General features: G+C 41.4%; 1 protein-coding gene across 3 annotated transcripts in view; it reads right to left on the bottom strand.

Moving 5' to 3' along the window:
• The window catches only part of TTC1 (tetratricopeptide repeat domain 1), a 79,920-nt gene extending 60,986 nt beyond the window's left edge, over window positions 1–18,934 (bottom strand). The window contains exons 1-2 of one of the 3 annotated variants that reach the window (XM_067032257.1): window positions 18,456–18,823; window positions 14,093–14,403 (exon numbers count right to left, since the gene is read on the bottom strand). The gene's annotated coding sequence lies outside the window, so the exon portion shown is untranslated. Of the gene's footprint in view, window positions 1–14,092; window positions 14,404–18,455 lie in introns of all 3 variants that reach the window. The other 2 variants (XM_067032256.1, XM_059062690.2) reach the window with 2 other exon arrangements.
• Between the last annotated feature and the right edge of the window lie 580 nt (window positions 18,935–19,514).

Here is a 19,514-nt window from a genome sequence, read left to right as displayed (position 1 = left end):
AGCAGGGTATTAGTTAGTTTTCTATAATTCACAGAATCTATTGCAGAGATAGCTGGGAGGGACCTTTTCCTGAAGGATATCAAATCTATTTATTCAATTTATGTCTAAATGAGGTTATGCATACAGTTATATTTTTGTGTAAATCAAAAGCTTTAATATACTGAAAGTAAACATTAAAAATATATCAGAATTTTGGAAACCTTTTAATATTTCTTAATTTTCTAAATACAGCAAGAACTATAGAAAGGTAAGTGGTTAGGTCTTATGATCTTTAAGAAGTCCTGTTAATAAATTCTGGTGTGGTAGAAAGGCTATAAATTTTAGAGCAAACTAAATAAGTAAATAAGTTAAATAAATGCATTACAATGTCAGCTTCTTTACTAGCTGTGCAACTTTGGACAATAATTCCAGTAGCTAACCTTGATTGATTATGTGCTTATTAGGTGCTACATGCTGTGAAAAATGCTTTAGATAGAATATTTGATTATTTGAATTCTAATTCTGGCTCTGCCACTTGACTAGCTGTGTGACATTGGGACAAATTACTTAATGCTTCTAAGCTTAATATATAAATTTACCTCATACATAAAAATTGGGATGGGTAACAATGGTTCCTCCCTCTTTAGTTTTTTGGCAGAAAGAAATAATATTATCTAGAAGACAAGGACCCACAGGACTTGGCACATAATATTTAATTAATGTGAGAGACAATAATAATATGTGACAGGGCTTGTGACAATAGCTGTGTACCAGAAACCTAATAAGAAACAGTCCCTGCCCTCCCCCATCCCAAGGAACTCACAGGCTAGTGGGGGAGGGGAAGGGGGGGAATAAAGGCACTACTGAGCCTAAAGGAAGAAGCAATCCATTCTCTCCTTTTAACATCAAGAAGAACAAACATCGAGTTGGACCAGCTTGGTAGATCTTCACTAATAAGATATTTGAGTTAGTCTGTTGAAAGAGGAATAATTCCTTAAGAGGACAAAAACTGGAGAGGCTGAAGGACATCTTGAAAATATTAGGAGCATTCTGGGGAATGATAAGCAGTCAGATGTTGCTGAGGTAGACAGCATAAAGCAAGAAACATTTTTGGAGGTGCAAGTCCACCAGTCAATTCTGGGAACCATGGAGATTTTGTCTTTTTGTGCTTACAACCCCTCTGGAAAAGGAAAAGAAATGTTTTTCATCTAGAGGGCAGTTCTGTTATTTTCCCAGCACAAAGACCATGTCTGTCTTGTTTACAGTTGCAAGGGGTCAGTGAACATCCTGTTATCACATGGGCGAACGATCCTCTTTCAGGAATTTATGGTCAAAACACTGAGTAACTCAGTGCTCTGATGGGTTGTGTAAGAAGATTTTGAGACTTCTGGAATTTCCTTATACCACTGTTGTAAGAATTAAACACAGAAAGTGAAGGGCTTAAGATAGAAAAAAATACTTTAATATTAATAGCACTTAGCATGGCAAGTGCCCAATAAATATTTGCTGTTATTGTAATCATTATTAACGAAGGTGTTATAGTATTACCACTATTATGACCAATTACTAATAGTAATAGTAATTTAATTATTACTTGTGTTACCAATGATACTTGTGATAACCAATAATATTATTAATAGTGATAATATGTGTGAAGTTTTCATTCACACACCCCCCCCAGGCAAGGGACTGAGCACCTAAGTTTGTTGAAAGAATGGAAGCTGAACATGAATGAATGAATAATGAATGAATGAATGCTAGGCAGCATACTAGACCCTGTGGTGGGTACAGCAATAAATCTGGAGAGTAGCAAAATAATCATTTACTCTTTGCTTTTCTCCCTGGGGGGGGGGCAGCTGGGTGGTTTCTTAGTGGCACCTGCCCATCTCTCAATCATAACGAGTTGCCCAGTTGGTCTGGGCCAGCTAGCTCTGGGCTGGGACCAGAGCAGGGACTACGAAGGGGGTAAGCAAGTCTTGGCAATGGGTAGAAGTGATGGAAGAGACTAGAGAAGGAGTCTTATACTCAAGGGTGCTCCTCTGGGTCACTGGCATGGCAAAGGGATTGTTGCCCAGTGTGGTGGTTAAGAGTGTAAGTTTAGTGTCAGAATGCCTGGGTTTGAATCCCTGCTCTCCTCTTAGCAGCTGTGTGATATGATCCTGGACAAGTCACTACACCTTAACACCTACCTCAGAAAGTTTCATGAAGCTTAAATGGGATAACGAACCTAAAACACTTTGTACAGACCCTGGTTCAAACTTTAACTGTATTTTAAATTAAAGAAATTTATTTTAATTGCTTTGTGGAGAATCTGCAGGCAGAGATGGAAATCACTCCTGCCTCTCCCAGTGACTTATTATGTACACACTGTACTAAAACTTTAGGAGGCTCTGTGCATCTATGCTCCCTGGAGCTAGAGATTGAAGTCTATGCTAGACTGATTCAGTCCTTTTTGTGCTCAATGTGAATATATTAATACCACAAGGCTACTGAGCCCAGCTCTGGGGACAAAGCTTTACAATCTGGTATTCTCTAAGTCCTGGGCTCCTTCTCCCAGAGTTGGGGTGCTTGAATTTTCTCAAGCAGGGTCCAATATCCAGGAATAGTCAGGGATGTATATAAAAATATATAATCAACATGTAAATCCTGTATTCTTATAGTGTTTCCAAGGGATGCAATGGCTTTTTATTTTTTCCCAGTTCTAATTTTCAAATTGAGATTTCTTGATAGGAGACATAATCAAGAGTTAACATCCTGTGCATTTAAATTTCTAGATTTCTGTTTCCCTGTGATCAGCATGTACAATAGTGATACATGTGAGACATGTATGTGTAACAGAGAAGAACAAACCTGACCCCATGTTAGATCTATTCCTTTAGCTCTAACCCTTGTGCTCTGTCACCTGTGCTTAGTCATGCTGGCTCTGTATCTTTGTCAAAGAATGTTGCCTATAGGCTGCAATAGACCAGACAGCTCATTCTCAAGGCTCTGACCTTTAAAGGTATAACACTTTCCCATTAAAAAGTTGAAGAACAGAGAATAACATTTGGCTTGTTGGAGATTTATAGGAACATTGTAACCACATCTATGTGGACAGCTGCAAGAATAAAGGATTTCTGGCATCAAGAAGTTTGCAACAGCTAGCCACACCCCCTCCCCTTTTAGTACAAAAGAAGCCTGAATTCAAACTCAGGTAAGATGGTTCTTTGGGACACTAGTCCATCATCTTCTCAGTCTGCTGGCTTTCTGAAAAAAGTCACTATTCCTTGTCCCAACACATCGTCTCTCAATTTACTGGCCTGTCGTGTGGTGAGCAGTACAAGCTTGGACTTGGTAATGTATGCAATTTTTAAAGTTCTAGCAGGGGGCTTCCTTGGTGGCGCAGTGGTTAAGAATCTGCCTGCCAATGCAGGGGACACGTGTTCAAGCCCTGGTCTGGGAAGATCCCACATGCTGCATAGCAAGTAAGCCTGCGAGCCACATCTACTGAGCCCACACGCCACAACTATTGAAGCCCACGCACCTAGAGCCCATGCTCCACAACCGGAGAAGCCATGGCAATGAGAAGCCTGTGCATTGCAACGAACAGTAGCCCCCACTCACCGCAACTAGAGAAAAGCCTGCACAGAGCAACAGAGACCCAACGCAGCCAAAATTAATTAATTAATTAATTTTTAAAAACCCTTGAATCTGTACTCAGATTTCATAAAATTTACAGTTAAAAAAGTAGATTCATATATCCAAAATTTTCAAAAATACTTCCCAAATGAGTCAAATACTAGTTTTTAAATTTAAATTTAATTAATATGAAATAAAACCATTAATATGGTTGCACTAGTCACATTTCAAATGCTCAACAGCCACATGAAGCTAATGTCTACGGTATCAGATAAGAGAGGCTTAGATTTTCCAGAAAAACAGCTAACTAACATTCATAGACAACTCAGGTGTGTCAGGGGGTGTGCGCATTATTTTACATTTGTAATCGTAGGTAATCCTTACAACAACCCTGGCCTCCCTACTTTCACCCTTTCTTCCTATGATCCCATCACCATGCAGTAGTAACCAGACTGATCTTTTAAACACACGAGTCTTGTTCAAGTCTTAACCATTTTCACTGGCTTCTCAGTCTAATTAGAATAAAATCTAAAATTCCTTGTCATGACCCATAAGGCCCATGTAAGCTGGTCTCTACCCATCTCTCTGACCTCATCTTGTACCACTGTCCCTCTTGGATGCTGACTACTCTCTTCCCTCCTAAAACACAATATTTTCCCCATCTCAGGACCTTTCTGTTCCACATTGCCTCTGCCTGATGCCATTAACCGCTCTTCCCATGGTTTGATCACTCTCATTCTGCAGGTCTTGCCTAAATATCACTTAAGTAGCTCACTCTATTACATCACCCCATCTCCTTCACACCATTTATCACATCTGTAACAATCTTGAGTATTTATTTACTTGAGTATAATAACTCCTTCTACTAGACTGTAAGAGCCACAAGGACTGAGTTCTTGTCTGTCTTCTTTGCTGTGAAATCCACACAGCCCAGCACAATGCCTGGCGCACAACAGACACTCAAATACTGTATAAATGGATGACATTGATAGGTATTATTATTACAAATGATAAGACTGAGGCTCAGAGAGGTTGAGTTTTCCCCAAGGTCACACAGCTAGTCGAACAGAACAAGGACATAATGCTGGGTCTAACCACAAAGTCTGTGTTTTTCTAAAGAACAAAAGGGGTGGGCAGATATAGTAACCTTAACGGTTAACGGAGAAGTCGCTTTGAAGGTGATTTATATCTATAAAAAAATATGGATATATACTTGGCAGGAAAACTCAGCAGTTTTTCATTGTCAAGCTGATGGCTCAGAGCCTGGTTAAAGATGAGGACTTTAATGCTGGTAATGGATGGATGAAGGTACCATATAAAATGGAGACTGACAGTCTTGGAGGAAGTCATGCAGAAGACTGCCAAGGCAAGCATCCTGCACCCACTTGCCCTACTGTCCAACCCCCCTCTGCCCTCAACCTTGGACATTTGGATCAAGAAAGGGAATTCGTGCCCCAACCACAAATGGAATGACTGAGCTAGGACATTTTTTTCCCCTGGGATTCATCCGCTGGACCAAACAATTTATTCTGAGTTAGGACACATACTTCCAACCCTCACTTTACTATATTAAATGTCAATGCCCATTTTAAAGCATAAAGCATTGTGTTCAGGGTGTATAAACCTTTGCAAGTTCAGGCAGCAGGCCAATTTTGGTCCAGCAGGTGTCAAGGACGGGAGTCCGAGGGAAGAAAGGATTGTTTGCTGAGTGCCAACTGGTTGCCAAGCACTGTGCTGAACATTTTCATCTGTCATTCCCCTCACTGAATCCTCCCAGGCTCCCATTGAAAGGGGGAGGAAATCTTTTCACTCCAGAATGGAGACTGGTTTCTTTCTCATCCTTTGTTCAGGTCAAAGCAGAGGCAGTGGATATTGGGGGAGCTAAATAACCTACAAATTCCACAGCAAGAAGCTCTGTCCCAGGTTTCAGATCTCAGCTTGGAGGTCCCCTCTCTGGGGGCTCACATTTTAAAGAGGATGCCTCTAACCACACCCCACCACTCCAGTGATTCTCTTTCACAGGGCTCCATTTCATGAATCATGGCACGTTAAAAAATTATTTTCATTTATTTTACTTACTTCTTGTCTTTTCTGCTACAGAGAAAGCATAGCAGTTTTAGAGCAAGAGTTGGCAAACTTTTCCTGCAAAGGGACAGGTAGTAAATATTTTAGGGTCTGTGCGCCATGTGGTCTCTGCTGCAACTGCTAGACTGCTATTATCACCTGAAAGCTGCCAAAGACACCAAGAAAATGAATGAGAACATGTGTGTTCCAATAAAACTTTATTTACAAAAGCAGACATTGGGCTGGACTTGACCAGTGACTGTAGTTTGCCAACCCCTGTTTTAGAGCACGGATTGTGGCAGCAGACTGGCTGAGACTGAATCCCAGCTCAGCCCCCGACTAGTCCTGTAAACTTGGACAAGCTCCTTAACTTTAATAAACTCCCCATTCCCTATCTATAATGTAACATGGGGTAACAGTATTTTTCTTCTATGGTGATTGGGAAGCATAAATGAATTAACATAAGTAAAATACTAGAACAGAGCCTGTCTCTTAAAATTTTTAATGTTATCGACATTAGTCGTAAGTGTCAGGAGGGCAATGGCCACATCCGTTGTGCTTGGCACAGTGCCTTGCCAAATGTAAGCAGTCAAGGAACACTTGTAAACAAATGAATGAGTAAATGAATGAATGAATGAATGATCTCTCACTAGGATCATAAGAAAACCAGGGTTTATTCTCTGTTTTTATTTATATATATATATAAAAGTAGGCTTTTCTTTTTCTTTTTTAGTAGCATTAAAATTTCCCCTAATCCTAACTTTTAGCTGGGTTGTTCTCTATGAGGCTCAGACACCAGAATCAGATTGACGTTTTCTTGAAGCCAGAAAAAAAGGGCAGCTTCCATTGTGCAAACCAGACATCCTCCACAACAAAAACATCCCAAAGTATTTCCATAAATCCCTGGGGAAACCAATCAAAATACCAGCTTGTTTAGGAACCATCTTCCTTGGCCAAGCTGACTACCTCCCAGTATCCTGTGTCTTTGAGTTTAAGACTGTGAAAGCACTAAGTAACACTCCAAACATAATTTGAGGTCATTTCTAAAATGTGATTTAGCAAGTTAAGATATTTGTAGATATTTACTTTGCTATTTAAAACATTAATTATGGTCACCTCAGCAGATTTCTTGGATGAATAAATATTTGATAAATATTCACAGATATTTTAAAGGCACAGATTATGAAACAAACCAACTTTCTCAATTTTCCTGTCATTTGCCCAATTATCCCTGTATTTAGAGATTACAGAGGAAATGACTGGCTGATCTATGAATTTTTCTTTTAACCATGGTACATTGGCTTAAGTTTTTCAGAGCCTAAGATAACTGGAGTTATATGACCCATTAGAGAAATCTCATTTTATCTCCTTGTTTTCATAAGTACTTCCATCCAAGTGCATTTAAGGTGCAATTTCCCCTTTATTATTGAATTTTATACTAGTTCAATCCCACTCTGGCACTAGGAAAATATATGGCTGTTTCAGGACACTTATCTGGAAGTGATAGAGAAACATCAGCATCTCTGGGAAATAGGCCTAAGGTTGGATAATTTAATAACCCTTATCATTTACTTAGTACTTCAGAAGCTGACTGTGCATAATGAAAAGGCATAAGCTCTGCATCTGTGTGTGCTCACGTGCAGATTTCTCTGGTTCTCCTAGCAGTTCTTAATTAGATAAGACAAGTATTATTCTCATTTTACAGAAGAGAAAACTAAGGAAATGGAGAGCTGAAGGGTCTTGTTCAGGATGACCATGATAGCTAGTGGCATAGTTTCATTTACAGCCAGAGGGGCAAAGAGATCTCATATTTCAGAAGCTTTGTCTCATTTGTTCCATAGACTCTCCTTGGTAGTCTGCTGAAGGCTATGGACCCCTTCTTAGAAAATGTTTTTAAAGGCATAAAGCAAAATACACAGGATTATGAAGAAAATAAATTATTTTGAAATATAGTTCCTAAAATATGAGAAAAAATTTGTAAGGTAGATCTATATAAATATATGTCTTTTTATTAACACATTAAATATGGCACGTCTAATAAGTACCATAATTTTGAGGTAGTGATGAACATAAATGATAACATATCTGAAACAACTATAATATGCAACTATAATATGCTCTAAAATACCTGTGATTTCTTTTGGTGAAAAAGTCACAGATTCTGCTAATATTACTGTGGTCCATTGTCTACAGTCATAATAGAAGGGAATGCTAAATTTCAACTAGAGGTTAGGGAAAATAGGAATGAAATAGTTTTCCCCATCCAAATTCACAACCCTTCTCCCTGAATTTTATCCATGGTCCCAACAAGGGTCTGTAGACCTTAAGTTAAGAACTCCTTCTCTAGTCTGGTCCTTCATAAAGCAGATGAGAAAACTGGGGGCCAGAGAGAGAAAGTGATTATTTAGGATTGCTTAGCTATGTCATAGCAGGGATAAAACTAGAACGCAGGGGTTGAAAAGGCCTTCCTTACAGGGCTATTATGAAGAGTAAATACAATAATATATGTAAATGCTGGCACAATATTAGGCACACAATAGCCATCTTGCAAAAAAACATGGCCACCTGATGCAGTGGAAGCACACAGAGATGGGACTTTCTGGAAATCTCCTTAAATAAAAGGGGGACAGAGTCAGCTGTATGTGCCTTTTGCCTGTGTCCCTTTCCTTTTCCTGCCTGGAACATTGTGTCCACATTAGAAGGACAGTACAGGCAAATGCTAGAAGGGACACGGGGCTCTCCTCATGGTATGGAGCGGCCGCATTAAGCCTGGGTGACATCACCTACCCCCAGACTTCTCACACGACAGAAAAATAATTCTTCTGACTTGTTCAAGCCACTGCTACTTGTGTTCTGTTATGTGCAGCCAACTACCTCACTGACACACAGCTCTTGCTGGCTGGGCGGCGGACCGTCTCTGAGCTTCTCAGTCTATAAGTGCAACACCAAGGTTTTCTGGTGAGGATCAGAGGATACAGAGAACATAACGCAGTGCCTGGCCCAATTTCAAGTGCACAGTTAAAGGCAGCTGTTGTTACCATTACTGTTTCAGTGCCTCGCAGTTCAGTGCTCTTTCTTCTGTATTGGCTCACAGCTTCAAAACCACACTCACAATTCCTATCTACCCCCCACCTAGCCCCAGCACCCCTCTCACCTCCCTCTGGTACACATGCCTCTAATTCAGCCTTGATTAAATGCTTATCGTGTCTCAGAAAGGAACAGTTTATGAAAATGCTGACAGAGGCAGAACACCTAATAATTAGTGGCTAACAACCACAGACATGGATGCAATTAGGAGGTTTATATAAATTCAGGGGATGAAAGCAACTTCTCATTTATTCCTCAGATTTCTTGCGTAAGCCTTTGAGATGTTATTTCTGCCAGCAATGCTGACTTCACAGGAAGAATGTGGGATGAGAAGTGAGTGAAGAGGTTGTAGGGGGCTGTGAATACCCCTTCCACCCCGCTCCAAACACCCCTTCAACCCCGCTCCTGTGGCCACTCTGCTGGACCTTTACCATCAGAGCTGGAGCCCTACGGGTGGTACTCTTGGCCTATGGTCTTGCAACAGGACAGCGCTATTTCCCCACCTGGTCCTTTGCTTCCTTGGACATCCCTTTCCCCAGCGCTGATGGACTGGGGACCACTTGGGATGCTAATGCCTTCTGAAGTAGGCTTCCTGAGCCATGGGGCCTAGAAGCGAGGCACATGGCTCTCTACACTCAGGGCTGCCTGGGCCTCTGTAAGTGTACTGGGCAGGCTAAAATTTGGCACCCCTTCCAATTAATATCCTCTTATCATCATCTGTTAAAATAATCTCACTAAAAAAATTCAGGTAGGAGGAAAAAAATGCCGGTAGAAGAAATACAACTAAATTGGAATCCCAGCAGCACCCCCCAGAAGTGATATTAACAACAGTTTGCTGCATATCCTTCCAGAAAATTTTCATACACTGTAATGGACTGAATTGTGTTTCCCCCCTAATTCATATGTTAAAACCCTAACTCCCAATGTGACTATATTTGGAGAGAGAGCCTCTAAGGAGGTAATAAAGGTTAAATGAGATCATGAGGGTAGGGTCCTATTCCAATAAGACTGATGACCTTATAAGCAGAGAGAGAGAGAGACACCAGGGATGCGTAGGCCAGAGAAAAGGCCATGTCAGGACATGGTGAGAAGGCAGTCATCTGTAAGTCAAGGAGAGAGGCGTTGGAGAAACCTACATTGCCAACACCTTGAGCTTAGACTTCCAGCCTCTGGAACTGTGAGAAAATAAGTTTCTGTTATTTAAGCCACCCAGACTGTGGTATGTTGTTATGGCCGCCTGGGGTGACTAATACTCTGACTTCATTATGTAAGTATATGGGCAGGACAATTTATCAAAATATTTCATTGTGCTTAACCTCTCTATTTCTTCCTTCCCCCTCTTACTAAGGAGGCAGTCGGCATTTGCAATTCCTTAGCTCAGGGGTGGCTGAAGTGTCTTCCTCCTTAAGAGGTTTTCTTCACTTCCATTCCCAAGGAGTACTATACATGTTTGCCAACATTCTCTCCAAAAGTATATTGTCAAACTTTGCCCTTCAGATTTTGTTTAGTGACGATGAGGATGAACAGATTTTCTACAAATACAAATGCATAGGGAATTCCCTGACAGTCCAATGGTTAGGACTCTGCACTACCACTGCAAGGGGCATGAGTTCAATCCCTGGTCAGGGAACTAAGATCCCGCAAGTCACGCGGCACGGCCAAAAACAAAACAAAATACATAGAAAAAGATTAACCACCCAGTAGGGCCTATTAATGTTCTAAGAAATAAATCCAGGGGAGCATCTCTTATTGTTCCATGTACTTATTCTCTTGTTAACTCTCTTCTGTGATTTTTCTGAATCAGACAACTTTTGGGGAGGTAGGTTAAAGGGTACAAAATTAAGATTATTTAACAAATTATCCAGTCCTCATAAACAGGTCCATTATTTAGTTTCAAAATTTCACCTCTGGTGAGGTGCCCACTGCTTTTGTGAGGCTAACTTCCATTATTTTCAGCATACTTTAGTTCTACCCCACCTGCATGGTTCAAATGAATTAATCACTCTTTACCACCAGGCACTTAGGAAGAAAACAAATTCATTATTTTCTGGTGTGGGCAAAAAGGAACAGCAAGAAGCAACATCAATTGTCTACCTTCCACTCCTCTTTCGCCTGACTTCAGGGCAGAAGACACCCACAGATTGAGACCTGTTTTCTAGGTGGAGGTCTCTTACCGAAAGTTTAACACTCCTTCTGGATCAGTGCATAGAACTTGGGTCTCCCCCTCCTGTGTTTGGGAGAGTCCCAGGACAGGGCTGCTTGTGAGGCCATGTGCTGATGGATACATACAAACAGTCCCGGGGTTTGACAAGTACCCCTCCCACGCCTGACCTTCCACTCTTGTCCCTTAGCTTCCTACTACCGATCTCTTCCAAGTTTGTAAACAGGACTATTCTAGTCTAGGAGCTGAGTTCAGTTAAGGAGGCTCTTCTTTTGTCTGGGTTCTGCTGGGGAGTTGTACAAAGTTATATCTTGATTTGTGATACCTTTTGAGCCAAAACATAATCACCATTTGATACCTATTTTTTTTTTAAACTCTGTTTTTAAAGGGAGAAGAAACATTTGTATGAGAATGTTCCCAGGCACAGGCAGAACTAGAGCTTTAAGAAACATACTCTTTGCCATGATTACCAATGTTTTGTTGACTCTGACCAAACACGTGCACTGTACAGAGTTAGGTCTATGTTAGGAAAGAGTGGATTAAAAAAAAAAAATCTCCCCATCAAGAACTGCCTTTTAGAGCAGGAATGAGACCAATTAACTTTCCCACTAATTTATCCCAGTGATGTTTTAGCATTTCTTATAGATCCTCCCTCCCCTCAGGAAGCTACAGAGCTGGTTTGCTATTTAACCCAGCTGTCTACGCTAAAGTCCTGGGACTCTCAAGGCATCAGTTTGAAGGACATTGGAAACTCCTCAAATTGTTTTATCTAGGAAGATTTTTCTAAGAACTAAAGCACAGAGAGCTGCTTTTATTATACCTTAAAATGAACAGCCCTTTAGATCTTAGATTTAGAAACAGTACTTATTTGGGGGCTTCTTAGTAATCCCTGCTCTGAGGGACTCCTTGAATAGGATGAATGATGAGAAGTCTGAGTGCTTGTGGAGGCTGCTTGGAGAGCTACTATGACCTGCTCTCACAGGAACGGACTCTGCCAGTAGCATCCTCTTGGGAGGGTAACTAGGACCAGCAGGGTGAGCACAACAAATGAAGACCTGTTTCTAACGGATCCTCTCACTTCGGGAGGATGAGGTGGGGTTTAAGAAGCAGTGAGTCTGATCAGGTTGATTGATTCTTTTTATCATTCATCCATCCCTTCCCCTGCTGAGGATTTCTGTGAGGGAGTCACAGCTGAGTCCCCAGTTACCCTCAAGGTCAGCTTCAAGGGCCTTGGATGAGAAGCCAGTTCCTGTCTCCTCAGCTTTAATCTCCAAGCCGCAGGCCTCCCTGGCTCACTCCCCTTGCTCCACCACAGTGACACGGTGACAGGGTGGGGGATGGGTGAGGGCTGGTACTAGCCGAGTCTTAGCCAGAACTTTGTCCACAGCCCATAATTTCCACAGGTTTGATGGCCTCTAGATCCTGAGAAGTAGCAGCAGTAATTGAACAGTGTACTGTTCCCCAGACTTCAGTCATTAGCATAGCCACTCCATGATTTTTGCTATTTCTGTGGTCCCCTATTATTTTAAAATATATATTTAAAAATAATTTCCCCACTTAATAAAATCTATTTTAAAAGAAAAATTTTATGTCATCTGCATAGTTGAAATACTAGTGCCACTAGCTCTAAAGAGAAGTTTTTAGCAAAAGTAAATACAAGGAAAACAAAACAATATGATTATAATTGAGCTCTGAGGCTGCCTGCCTAAAGGGCTGCACCTGAGGTGTGCTTTCTCTGTACTTAAACAAGAGAGGGAGGGAGGAAGAGAGAGACAGAGGTTGAGAGAAACTGTTAGAGGGGGTGTTAGGGTTTTACTAGTATCAAAGTCAGACTTTCAATGTGACGTAATGGGAAGGACTAAAAGACACTGAAAAGAGTAATTCCTCATTTTATGGTCTAATATTATTGCCTATTCAGTGTTTTATTTAAGTCATCCTGTGGGTGGTCAGAGTGCAAAGTACACTAGCTGAGCAGTTATGGCATCTTAAAAAGTTAGGACCAGAAGCATGTAATAAAATCAACTTCCTTCCTGCATAGATGAGGGGATATGAGGACAAACTAAAATTTTTTATTATAGTAAAATACACATAACATGAAATTTACTATTAGTGACATTTAGTATATTCACAATTTTGTGCAACCATCACCACTATCTAGTTCCAGAACACTTACATCATCCCAAAGTCCTCCCTGTACCCATTATCAGTCATTCCCCATTTCCCCCTCTCCTAGCCCTGGCAACCACTAATCTGATTTCTGTCTCTATGGATTTGCTGACTCTAGATATTTTATATAAATGGAATCATACATCTGGCCTTTTGTATCTGGCTTCTTTCACTTAGCATGATGTTTTTAATGTTCATCCATGTTGCAGCATGTATTAGTACTTTTCATTCCTTTTAATGGCTGAATAGTATTCCATTGTATGGATATACCACATTTTGTTTATCCATTCATCAGCTGATATACATTTGGGTTACTTCCACCTTTTGGCTATTGTGAATAGTGCTGCTATGAACATTCACGTACAAGTTTTTGTCTGAGTCCCTGTTTTCAATTCTTTTGGGTATGTACCTAGGAGTGGAATTGTCAGGTCAAATGGTCATTCTATGTTTAAGTTACTGAGTAACTGCCAATCTATTTTCCACAGGGGCTGTACCATTTTACATTCCCACCAGCAATGCACAAAGGTTCCAGTTTCTCCGTATCATTGTCATCACATGTTACTTTCTGGGCTGTTTGTTGTTGTTGTTTTAATTATGGCCATTTTAGAGAGACAGACTAACTAACTAACCTTGATGGAGCACTACCTCTCCATTTCTTCTCTAATTAATTCTCCACTCAGCAGCCAAATGAATCTTTCCAAAATGCACATCTGATCACATCACCCACTTTTTTGATCCCAATCTCTTAGGATGAAGACAAAAAAACCCACCTAAAGTCCTCCAGACCCTGCATGGTCTGGCCCCTGTCTGCCTTTCAATCAGCACCATCCGCCCTGGCCTTTCAGAAAGCATCCTCTTGCCAGAGTATGGACTCTTCCCTCTGCCTGGAATGCTCCCTTCCCACCCTTTCAAAGCTTAGCTCAGGCTTCAATTCCTCAGGAAAGCCACCCCCCACCAGGCCAGGGGCCTGGTCCTCAGCTGTCAGAGCACTGTGCATCTTGCCTTTTTAACACTTACCCCTGTCTGCAGTTACACATTTATTCATGTCATTATTTGATCCTGTCAGGGAGCTCCACCTTCACTCTGCTTGCAGAGCAGAGTCAGCCAACGAAGCTTTGGATGTTGCTTGAACCCGGAGCAATTGTCTTCTCTCTTTTCCATTCGGTCCTCCCAATGAAGAAGGACGATTTTTTCCTTTCTCTGCATTCCTTTGCTCAAAGACCAACTTTTCCTCGCCCAAATCCTCATCAAGCATGCAGGGTTGTCTTCCGGGTTTGCTTGATTCTTAAATTCAAAATTTACTTATAGGACAATAAAAAGCATGAACACTGTTAAGGAAATGAAAAGACAAGACAAATTGGGAGAAAATATTTGCAAAGCACATATATATTAAAAGAATTGGGCCTAAGATATATAAAGAACTCTTAAAAATGAATAAGAAGATTCAAAAAAACAATGAGAATGAGCAAAAGATTTGGACACATGACCAAAGAAGATGTACGGATGGCAAATAACACAAAAAAGATGTTCAATATCATTAGTCATTAGGGAAATGCAAATTAAAGCCACAAGGGAAACTATACACCTACTAGAATGACTAAATTTGAAAGGACTAACAATATTAGATGTTGGTGAGGATGTGGAGCTTCTAGAAATCTCACACATTCTTGGCAAGAATGCAAATGGTACAGCAATTTTGGAAAGCAGTATGGCAGTTTTGATAACATTACCATAGAACTCAGCAAACTCACTGCTAGGTATCTACCCAAAAGAAAGCAAAACAGACATACATTCACACACAAAAACCTGTAGGCAAATGTTTACAGTAGTTTTATTAATAATACCCCCAAACTGGAAACAACCCAATGTCCATAAACTGGGGAATTAATAAACAAATTGTGGTATATCCATACAATGGAATGCCACTCATCAATAAAAAAGAAATGAATTACTGATACATGCAAAACATGAATGAAAAGCATAATGCTAAGTGGACAAAGCCAGATACAGAAGGTTATAAACATATGAAAAAGTTTTGTGTTTCAGATGCTAGAAAGACCTCCAAGCAGCTCACAAGTTTCCACTGTGAGAGACACAGGGTCTGGACACCAAGCGGGGGGAAGTGGGGTAGGGTTGTGGTGGTGGGATGACTTGGGAGATTGGGACTGACATATATACACTAATATGTATAAAATAGATAACTAATAAGAACCTGCTGTATAAAAAATAAATAAATAAAATTCCAAAAAAAAAAAAGAGAGAGAGAGACACGGGGTCTGATGAGGGGAATAAGACTCAGGTTTCCCATATTTAGTTCCTCCAGGAAGGATTTCATCTATATGACACTGGGGAAAACTGTAGGGAAGATCAGTGGTTTCTAGGACTGAAAGTGGGAAGAGATTGACTGCATAGGTACATGAAAGAAATCTGGGGAGTGCTGAAAATCTTCTACATCTTGATTTTGGTATTGGTTACACGAATGCATACATTTGTAAAAATTTATCAGACCATGCTCTTAAAAAAAGAGTTAAAAATTTTTTTAAACCATTAAAAAAATTGAAGTATAGTTAATTTACAATGTTGTGTTAGCTTCAGGTGTACAGCAAAGTGACTCAGATATATATATACACACACACACATATATATACACATATATATGTATATATATATTCCTTTCCAGACTCTGTTCCATTATAGGTTATTACAAGGCATTGAATATAGTTCCCTGTGCTATACAGTAGGTCCTTGTTATCTATTTTATACATAGTAGTATGTATATGTTAATCCCAAACTCCTAGTTTATCTCCCCCAAGAGTGAGTTTTATTTTATATAAACTATACCCCAATAAAACTGACTTAAAAACTTACTTGAGGGGCTTCCCTGGTGGCACAGTGGTTAAGAAAACGCCTGCCAATGCAGGGGACACGGGTTCGAGCCCTGGTCTGGGAAGATCCCACATGCGGCAGAGCAACTAAGCCTGTGCACCACAACTACAGAGCCTGTGCTCTAGAGCCTGTGAGACACAGCTACTGAGCCCATGTGCCGCAACTACTGAAGCCTGTGAGCCTAGAGCCTGTGCTCCGCAACAAGAGAAGCCACCGCCATGAGAAGCCCGTGCACCACAACCAAGTGTAGCCCTCGCTTACCGCAACTAGACAGCCCGCACGCAGCAACAAAGACCCAACGCAGCCAAAAATAAGTAAGTTAAAAAAAAAATTTATTTAAAAAAAAAAACTTACTTGAAACTCAACTGTAGAAAATAATTTAATTTAAAAATGGGCAAAGGATTTGAATAGACGTTTCTCCAAAGAAGATATACAAATGGATAACAAGCATGTGAAAAGATCCTCAGCGTCACTAACCATTAGGAAAATGTAAATCAAAACCACAATGAGATATCACCTCATACCCATTCAGATGGTTACTATTTAAAAATAAAAAACAAAAAACAGAAAATAACAACTGTTGGTGAAGATGTGGAGAAATTGGCACCTTTGGGCACTGTTAGTGGGAATGTAAAATGGTGCAGTTGCTATGGAAAACAGTATGGCAGTGCCTCAAAAAATTAGAATTACCAGATGATTCAGCAATTCCATTTATGGATATATATATGTAAAAGAATTGAAAGCTGGGTCTTGAAGAGGTATTTATACACCCATGTCCATAATAGCATTCTTCACAAAAGCCAAAAGATGGAAGCAACACACATGTTCATCAATGAATGAATGGATAAACAAATTGTGGTATATACATACAAAGGAGTATTATTCAGCCTTAAAAAAAGGAAACTCTGACATATGCTACAAAATGGATGAACATTATGGTAGGTGAAGTGAGCCAATCGCAAAAAGACAAATACTGTACACCAGGTATCTAGACTAGTCAAACTCACGGAAACAGAAAGTAGAATGGTGGTTGCCAGGGGCAGGGGCGGGGAGGTGGAGGGTGGATAAACTGTTGTTGAACGAGTTTCAGTTTTGCAAGATGAAAAAGTTCTGGAGATTGGTGCACAACAGTGTGAAATGTAAATATATTTAACACCACTGAACTGTACACTTAAAAATGGGTAAGATGGTAAATTTTATGTTATGTGTATTTGACCACACTTAAAAAAAAAACCTTAGAGTACTTTAGGAATATATATATATTTTTTCTGTATACAAAAAAGCCAAGATAGGGAATATATGAAATAAAATGAGAAGACCTTCTCTGCTCCTCTTTTTTTCCCTAGTACATACTCTCATTCCCATTTCCTGCTGAGAATCATACATTCAAACATAAGCTTTAAAATGTATGTAAATGGAATGAAACTATTTGTATGGTCATGTAATCTACCTTTTCCACAGTGTCCACCTCATTTTAGAGATTTTCTATGTCAGTATACAGCCAGGGACCTCATTCTTGCTAACCACCACATTGCATTTCACAGTGGGGATATGCATAATCTATCTAAGCGTTTTTCTCTGGATGGACAGTTACATCATTTCCATTTTTCCCTTCTACAGACAAAGCTGCAGTAAACATCCTTGTACATCCCTGTGGGCTTGTAAGAGTCTCCCCGTGGGTCAGAGGCCTACAAGTGCTCTGCTGAAGGAATGTTTACTTGAAATGTTTCAGATATTGCCAAACTGTCCTCCAAAATGTCTGCACTAAGATCGCCCCTTAGCACTGTATGAGGTTGCCTTTGTCTTCACACTCTCAACAGATTATCAATTTAAAAAATATTTCCTGCTGTGCTTTCAGAGGCCTCCAGAACGCCACAGCCATGCCGCCCACTTTTTCCACTGACACAGTGGGGACCAGCTAGGTTGTGTTTCTGTTGTCTCCCCCTCTAGGAATACCCTCCCATCCTCTTCCCTCACTTCCCCTCCACTTTGCCTTTCCAAATCCTTCCAGGTGGGCTGGAGCTCCCCGTCCTCAGCAGTCTTCCTGGATGCCCCTGCCTCACCTTCTCCCTGGAGGCCTCCATGTAGACAAGGCTTACCTAACTGCACTTTCCACTGCTTCTTCAACAGCTCCTGTTTCTTTATCTAGAGCTTCTCAGATTTACCCACCAAAAAAATCCCTAACAGCAAGAGAGAGTGAACGCAGAACCCAGAATGTCTGGGGAGGTCAGTTGCAAGTGGCTATAGGGAGAGGAAAATTTCTTTCAAGTCCCTTGTTTATCTTAAAATTCTAGTTTTATATTAAAAGTGTTTTAATTCTTGTCTCACCCCATAAAACTGGCGCTCCAGGTGATGCCCCACATTTATCCCATAGTTTTGTGAAGTCCCTGGCACGTCTCTGGGAGTAGACGCCCAGGGAGAAAAATGCAGTCTGAATCTGATCTTCCTCACTAGTCCCAAAGCTCTCCAGAAAGGGACTCAGATGTACACCTACCTGTCGGGTACAGGGAAGAAGTTCAGTAAATCCACTCCCTTGCTGTTTGGCGCACTTCCGTCTCTGACTTGAATCCTGGGGAGGCCAGTGAATTGCAAAGCAACTTGGTGCATTCACACTCCCGTCACTTAGGCGCGTTGGACGGCAGGTGGCGCCCGGGTCCGCCTCACCGCCGAGCTTGCCCCACTCCCAGCACCAGCTCAGGGGAAGGGGCCGTGGAGCGGTCTCGGTCACTGCGGTGTCTAAAGAACTGTTTCCCCGTCTCTGAACGTACAGAGAAAGGAAGCCCGGCTCTGGGTGGCAAGGAGAGGCCCCGGGAGGCTTCATTTCTGCTGCGCGCAGATGGAGATGCAGCGGCGGCGCCGGCCCCGGGTGCCCGCAGGAGAGCCCCGTGCACCTGGTTGTGCACTGCGCCCCCGCCCGGAATGGCGAAGGAAGCTTCCGGCAGTTGCAGAAAACACAGAAACCGAACGCCAAATGTTTATGAGCCTGCAAGAGGAGGAAATTGAAACTTCCTGGTGTGACTGAAAAGGCACGAAAACAGCTGCTGTTTGGTTTCTGGAAACCGTCTCCCTGAGCTTGTTACAGCATCGCCCTTTTACCCCCAGGCCTGGCTTCTTTGTCGCTGGAGGCAGGGGTGGGGAGGTCAACAGTCTGGGGCAGAAGGGTCAGATGAGAGGTTCCCTTTCTCTGAAGCCACCTGGGCTTAAGACAGGTGGCAGACAAAAATCAGTGACTAGGGGAGAGAGGAATGGCTCTTACAGCTCAGTGTTTACCCAAGTGGGTCCCCGAAGACAGTAGACCCTGTAGGGGATCTGGAGGGGAGTAAAATCTGATCCTTTACCTGACGGGGTGCATGTTAAAGTACAGTGCTTCTTAACATGTCATTTGCTAAAAATGCAGTTTACGGAGCTTTACTAAATCAGATGGAGGAAGCCAGAGGTGGTAGCGCTGAGTCTGTATTTCTAATAAGCCCCTGAGTAGTTCTTCTACTCTCTGAGTCCGAAAACCACAGACCCTGCTCTGTGTACCAAAAGCTGGCAGCTCAGATACAAGAAC

The sequence above is a fragment of the Kogia breviceps genome, chromosome 4 (genome assembly GCF_026419965.1).
Source record: "Kogia breviceps isolate mKogBre1 chromosome 4, mKogBre1 haplotype 1, whole genome shotgun sequence".
Classification (NCBI taxonomy): domain Eukaryota; kingdom Metazoa; phylum Chordata; class Mammalia; order Artiodactyla; family Physeteridae; genus Kogia; species Kogia breviceps.
The sequence above is the reverse complement of the archived record's forward strand: the minus strand, read 5'-3'. Positions and strand labels throughout refer to the sequence as shown.